Genomic DNA, 6,263 nt, shown 5'->3' with positions numbered 1-6,263 from the left:
GGACCCAGCTCGCAGCCCCGCCCCCACCCAGGGCCCCCTCCAGTCTGCAGCTTCAGCTCTGCTCCTGCGGGAGGACCCCCAAGTAGCCAGCACCCAGACCCGCCTCCGCCGGGGGCTGTCCCCAGCCGCCTGCACTAGGGACCAAGCCCCCAGCCCCTCCCCCACCCGGGGACCGCAGCCCAGGCCCCGGCGCCCCCTACCCTGGACACCCCAGCCGCTGGACTCGGGGTCACTCCGGGACACTCCGGCCCCCGGGCTCCCGTCTCTTTGCTGCCCCCTCAGTGTCCCCTGCGGACTCTGGGAAGACCCCTCTTCTTCCGGGAGCGAAGGTGGGGACCTCCGAAGCTCCGGGGGCGGGCTGGGGGCTCCACCGGTCCTGGGGTGCTCCCCCCAGCTCCTGGCTCACCAGGCGAGGGCTCCGTGCACCCCGCGGGCCGCAGCCCAGGAAGGGACCCGCGCGCTGGTCCCGCTGGGAGGCCACGCCCACACCTGGCGGTGACACCTGGGCAGCCCACCTGGAGGGTCACAGCTCTGGGGAGTTCTCGCTGCAGACACGAAGGGCAGGGCGGCTCTGCTTTGGCTCCTGACACCAGCCCCCACTGGGACCTCAGGGCGGAGGCGGGCTCCCCTCTCTCCCCACCGGGTGTGTGTGGGTGGCCCTGGCAGGTGTCCCAGACCTGCCTCCTGGTGACCAGGTGTCAGCGCCACAGACCCGCGTTGGATGAGCGGGCCCTCTGCGGACACCTGCGCTTTGTCTGAAGTTCAGAAGTCCATGCGTTCCAGCTCGCACCAAGAGCTGAGTGGTAGCTCACAGGCCAGCACGCAGGCCTTACCATGATCTGGGCCCTGGGTTTGAGCCCCAGGACCCTAAGCAGCACAGGGGAGCTCTGTGGGTGACAGAAGGGTGTCCTGGGGGCCAGGTGGTGGCGCACCTGGTTGAGCGACATGCTACATTGCGAAAGGACCCGGGTTCGAGTCCCTGGCCCCCACCTGCAGGGGGAAAGCTTTTCAAGTGGTGAAGCAGGGCTGCAGGTGTCTATCTCCTTTCCTCTCGATTTCTGGCTGTTTCTACCCAATAAATAAAGATATTTTTTTTAAAAAAAGTTAAAAAAAAAAGGGTGTCCTGGTAACTCTCCTGTCTTTCAGAACCAGCATGAAACAGGTGGCTGGGGTGGTCACTCACTGTGGCCCTGGGGCCCAGGTTCAAGTCCAGCCCCTACCACACCAGGGCAGATCTGGTATGTGCTACCTCCTCCACCCTCTCTAGGGGAGAGGGAGGGAGTCAGCCTGGAGTGGTGAATCCCTGCCAAAGACAGCAAACTAAGAACAACAGAACCAGAGACATGTGAGGAGTGTGCATGCTTTCTCACAGACGAGCACTAGATTGGAGAGAGCTACCATCAGCGCCAGTTTCTACTACCTGTGGGTTTGACCCAGTGAGTAACAAAACGTGAGAAGCCAATCACGGGCGAGTAAGACATAAATATACACTAAAATAGAAGGTGGACCATATAACTTGGAAATAGATATAGTCTAAAAAAAAACCACAAGGAGTGAAAGCAAGATAAAAGAACAGTTTATTCACAGCAAAATCGGGGTGGGGGGGGATGGCTAAATGTCAGGAAGGTCTGAGGAGAGAGCTCCGTCAGAGCACAGCCATCACTGGGACAGGATGTTGGGCGCCCAGCCCTTAAGGCTGAAAGCTCCAGGAGCCCGGGGCAGCACGCCTGGCAGAGAGCCTTTGTTAGAATGCTCAGGGACCAAAGTTCAAGCCCTCCCCCAAGTCTCCACCTGCAGAAGGTATGGGGAGCTTCACAGTGGTGAAGTAGGGCTGCCGGTGTCACCCTCTCTATCTCCTCCTTCCCTCTCAATTTCTCTCTGTAACTGAAATAAATAAATTAAATAGTTTTTAAAAAGATTAACCACTTTTTTTTGCCTCCAGGGTTATCGCTGGGACTCAGTGCCTGCACTATGAATCCACTGCTCCTGGAGGCCATCGTTTTTCCATTGTCGTTGCTGGACAGGAGAGAGAGAAATGGAGAGAGGAGGGGGAGACAGAGAGGGGGAGAGAAAGACAGACACCTGCAGACTTGCTTCACCGCCTGTGAAGCGACCCCCCTGCAGGTGGGCAGCCGGGGGCTAGAACCAGGATCCTTACGCTGGTCTGTGCTTTGCACCATGTGCGCTTAACCCAGTGCACCACCGCCCAGCCCCTGATTTAATGCTTTTGACTCCGGTTTTGCTATGAGAATAAATCCAGAGGGAATGGTTCACCCTTTAAGGATGCCCTTTACAAACACATTCCCATGTTAGCCTAAATCATAATCATTACAACACAGTGGGAATAATAACTGTAATATAATATACGGCGTGACAGAGGGACAGAGATCCCAGAGACTCCACTACTTTCCAAAAACAAAGAGGTGGAGACCAGAACATGCTCAGTGATGTCCACGGAACCTTCCAGACAAGGACTACGCGTCACTGACTGTGAATGTGAACAGGACTCCTTCTGGGTCCCCTTTCGTTCCCTGCTCAGGGGTCTGTTGTGTTCAAGGCCGAGCTGAGCATGGAAGGAGTGGTCATCCAGACTCACTGCAGAGGCCTGTCCCTCCCAGCCCCTCAGACCGCAGCTCAGTCACAGGGCTCAGGCTCACTCAGCACACATGCAGCATAAGCCAGACTTCACCGACACCGGCCTAGCGACACTGGACTGAGTGTCTGACCATGGGATTTCAGTCACAGCACTAAGAGAAATCGGAGGGGGAGGAGGAGGGGAGGGGAGAGGGGAGGAGAAGAATGATAAAGGCTTCTCGCTGATTCTGCCAGAAGGTGCCACCTGGCGGGCGTTCACCACATCCCGCGAGCAGCTCCAAGGACAAGCACAGGTGGACACAGTCCACACGGCACACCCATGCTGCAGGGTGGATTCTGACCAGAGACCCAGGCTACACAGAGCACGACATAGTGTCACCTCCCCCAGGCAGCCTTCCCCGACCACCAGAACAGAATCAACTCCCATTCTAGCCCAGCACAGTCGCCACTGGTATTTCTGAAAGCATGTGGCTCTCTGAATCCGTTCAGAGTCATCATGCCAGCTAACTGCAAGGCACCGTGTGTCAGTGGACTGTGACGTAAGGCCAGCACACCACAGCTAGGCGCACTCCGTCCAAAACAAAATGCAACAGGAGACACTAGAGAAAACAGTTTAAAATAACATCGCTGAGTTGTCACTTAGAATGGTCCTAACAGGGACAGAGGGTTGCACAGGCTCCTGTGCTAAACAGGAATAGAGACGGGCCCTGGGTCAGGTGGAGAGTAAACAGTTCATGGGGTTTACAGACTTTCTTCAAGTTTGGGAGCTACTCTCTGCCCTGATCCAGCTTTCTGATTCTATTCTCAACTCTGACACCATCTTCCCAGACAATACTTTTAGTCCACGTGCATGTTAGCTATCAAACTCAAGCAAAAATTACTAAAGTCATGTACACCTCTGTTCATAGCAGCACAGTTCATAATAGCCAAAACCTGGAAGCAACCCAGGTGTCCAGTGACAGATGAGTGGCTGAGCAAGTGGTGGTCTAGATACACAACAGAATACTATTCAGCTGTTAAGAATAATGAACCCGCCGTGTCCAACCCATCCTGGATGGAGCTAGAAGGAATTATGCTACGTGAGATGTCAGAAAGAGAAAGATGAGTATGGGATGATCCCACTCATAAACAGAAGTTGAGAAAAGGTGGGGGTAGACAGCATAATGGTTCTGCAAAAAGATTCTCCTGCCTGAGGCTCCGAAGTCCTTGGTTCAATCCCCCGTAGCACCATAAACCAGAGCTGAGTAGGGCTCTGATGTTTCTCTCTGCACAACTCTCTCAAAAATAAAATAATAAAATTTTTTATAAAAAAAGAAGTTGAGAAAGAAGAACAGATAGGGAAATTCAAAGCAGAATTTGAGTTTGGAGTACTGCACCAAAGTAAAAAAAACCTCTGTGGGGGGTGAGGGTAGATGTTCAGCTTCACTATGGGGGGGAGGGGGGTAGGGACACAGACCTCTGGTGTTGGGAATGCTGTTTACTATACACTCCTATTAACTTAACTTACAGTCTTATAAGTCACTATTTGATCAGCATGAGGGGAGAATGAAGTGAATGGTGCAAACTTTATGATGCATAGACCCCAGTTCTGAGTATATGTTCCTTCAGTCTCAGCATTTAAGACGTCAAGTTGGTGATCAGACTGAATTTCAGCAGTGGGCTTAAACTGTTAATACGTTTCTAACAGTGACTTTGTCTCTGAAATAGAAAATCACCTGTAAGCGCAGGCCAGGAAGAACAGAAGCAACTGGTGGCCTCACGTTGTAAGGTGTGGCTTTATGTGACTAGCAGAGATCCTGGTGAGGTTTTTGCCTGCTACAGCAAGGCCTGAACATGGGGTTTTCAAAGTAAACCAAATTCCCAAATAACTTAGTTGCAATAACAACTATCTACTGTCTTCTTAAACTCCAAGGCAGTGGGAACCTTCCCCCATTTCTCCCAGTCCTGGAGCCTCTGGGGTGGGGCTCACTTTCCTGCGTGCTTCTCTCAACCCATAACCATTTGCTATGGCATCTGATGACCTCAAACAAATCAATACAACCAGTGCCGCCTCGACGTGTTTCACTTCGGGCTGTGTCCAGAGACAGACGCCAGGCCTGGATGCCAACCCTCCAGCTCCGGCACTCTGGTGAGACCGTTCCTAGCTCACAGGACTCCTTAATGCCATTTTGGGTGGCACACTTCCTAACAAAACCTCATCCTAGGTATGGACATGAGACAGAGCACATGTGCACATAAGTTAAGGGAAAATGCACACCTTAACGTGAAAGTGCACAGAAGTTTGCAGTGACTCAATAAGCGTAGCAAGTAAGTAGAAAGACCTAAAAAAGAGATTTTTAAATTAAGTACCATGAAGTAACTTAACCAGATAGTTTCTACTTAGACCTAGACACCCTCCTCACCTACTTTCTATTTCACATCCCTTATCACTCCAAAAATAACCTTGTCAGACAAAGTAAGGACGACAAACGCTGAATAAGGGAAGAGACTGGCAGACTCTAATGATGGCTCTTTAGTCACTAACGGGCCACCCCATCACCCGGGGCCCTAGTCAGGGGGTCCTGGGATTCCCACACAGACATGAGGGGCCTAGACCTCTAACAGATCCCTCTCTCCACTGCCACTGGTCATCCCCATCAGGAACCACATAGTGGACCCTCTTGTGGGCCCCTAAAGGACCCTGCCCTCAATATGGAGCAACATTGGTAGGGATGGCCTCACTCTCTGAAGGGAGGCTGGACAACACACTCTACCTACCACCTGAGGAAGACGGGTCCTGAAATTGGTGCAGCCTGGAATGTTCCCGGCTGAGACCACAGAGTGTGAGCTCGGACCTGCAGGGATGCAGAGGCTACACAGGCTCGTGTGCTGACTACGGGCCCCAGCTCAAACCAATGGGGTTTACAGTTAATGGTATTTATACACTTTTCCCATATTTGGAAGCTCCTCTCTCCCCTGATCAAGCTTTCTAGCCCTTTTCCAACTCTGACACCATCTCCTCTCCCCAGACAATACTTTCATGCCACCTGCATGTTAGCTGTCAGGCTCAGGTAAAATTTAATAAAGTCATGGACCCCTCAGAATAGACCTAAAATAGACCTACCATCTTTTTCTAAAACGGAGACCCCCAAACCTCATCTCCTCTCTTCTTACCTTTAGGTTCCTGTTTATTAAGCAATTTGTTCTGCTTTATGTCTCACTGCTTTTCAGCCACCAAGCTGCAGGTGCTACCATGACACCAACCTGACCTCCCTGGGCAGACGCCCTCACCCGTGTGTCCTGGAGCCTCCCCTCCCCAGAGCCCTGCCCCACTAGGGACAGACAGACACAGGCTGGGGGTGTGGATCCACCTGCCAACACCCATGTCCAGCGGAGAAGCAGTGACAGAAGCCAGACCTCCCACCTGCTGCTCCCCATAGAGAATCTGGGTCCAGGCTCCCAGAGGGATAAAGAACAGGGAAGCTTCCAATGGAGGGGACGGGGACAGGGAACTCAGGTGGTGGGAACTGGATGGAATTGTACCCCTCTGACCCTCCGGTCTCATCAATCATCATTAAATCAGTAATAATATGAAAAGTGAGACAAAGACAGCCACATCGCTAGTAGCCACTGAGTGCTGAGGCGGAACCAGCAAAGTCTGGTTTCCTGGGCTGGGGGAGGGGTCCCAG

Source organism: Erinaceus europaeus, chromosome 19 (assembly GCF_950295315.1).
Source record: "Erinaceus europaeus chromosome 19, mEriEur2.1, whole genome shotgun sequence".
Classification (NCBI taxonomy): Eukaryota; Metazoa; Chordata; class Mammalia; order Eulipotyphla; family Erinaceidae; genus Erinaceus; species Erinaceus europaeus.
The sequence above is the reverse complement of the archived record's forward strand: the minus strand, read 5'-3'. Positions refer to the sequence as shown.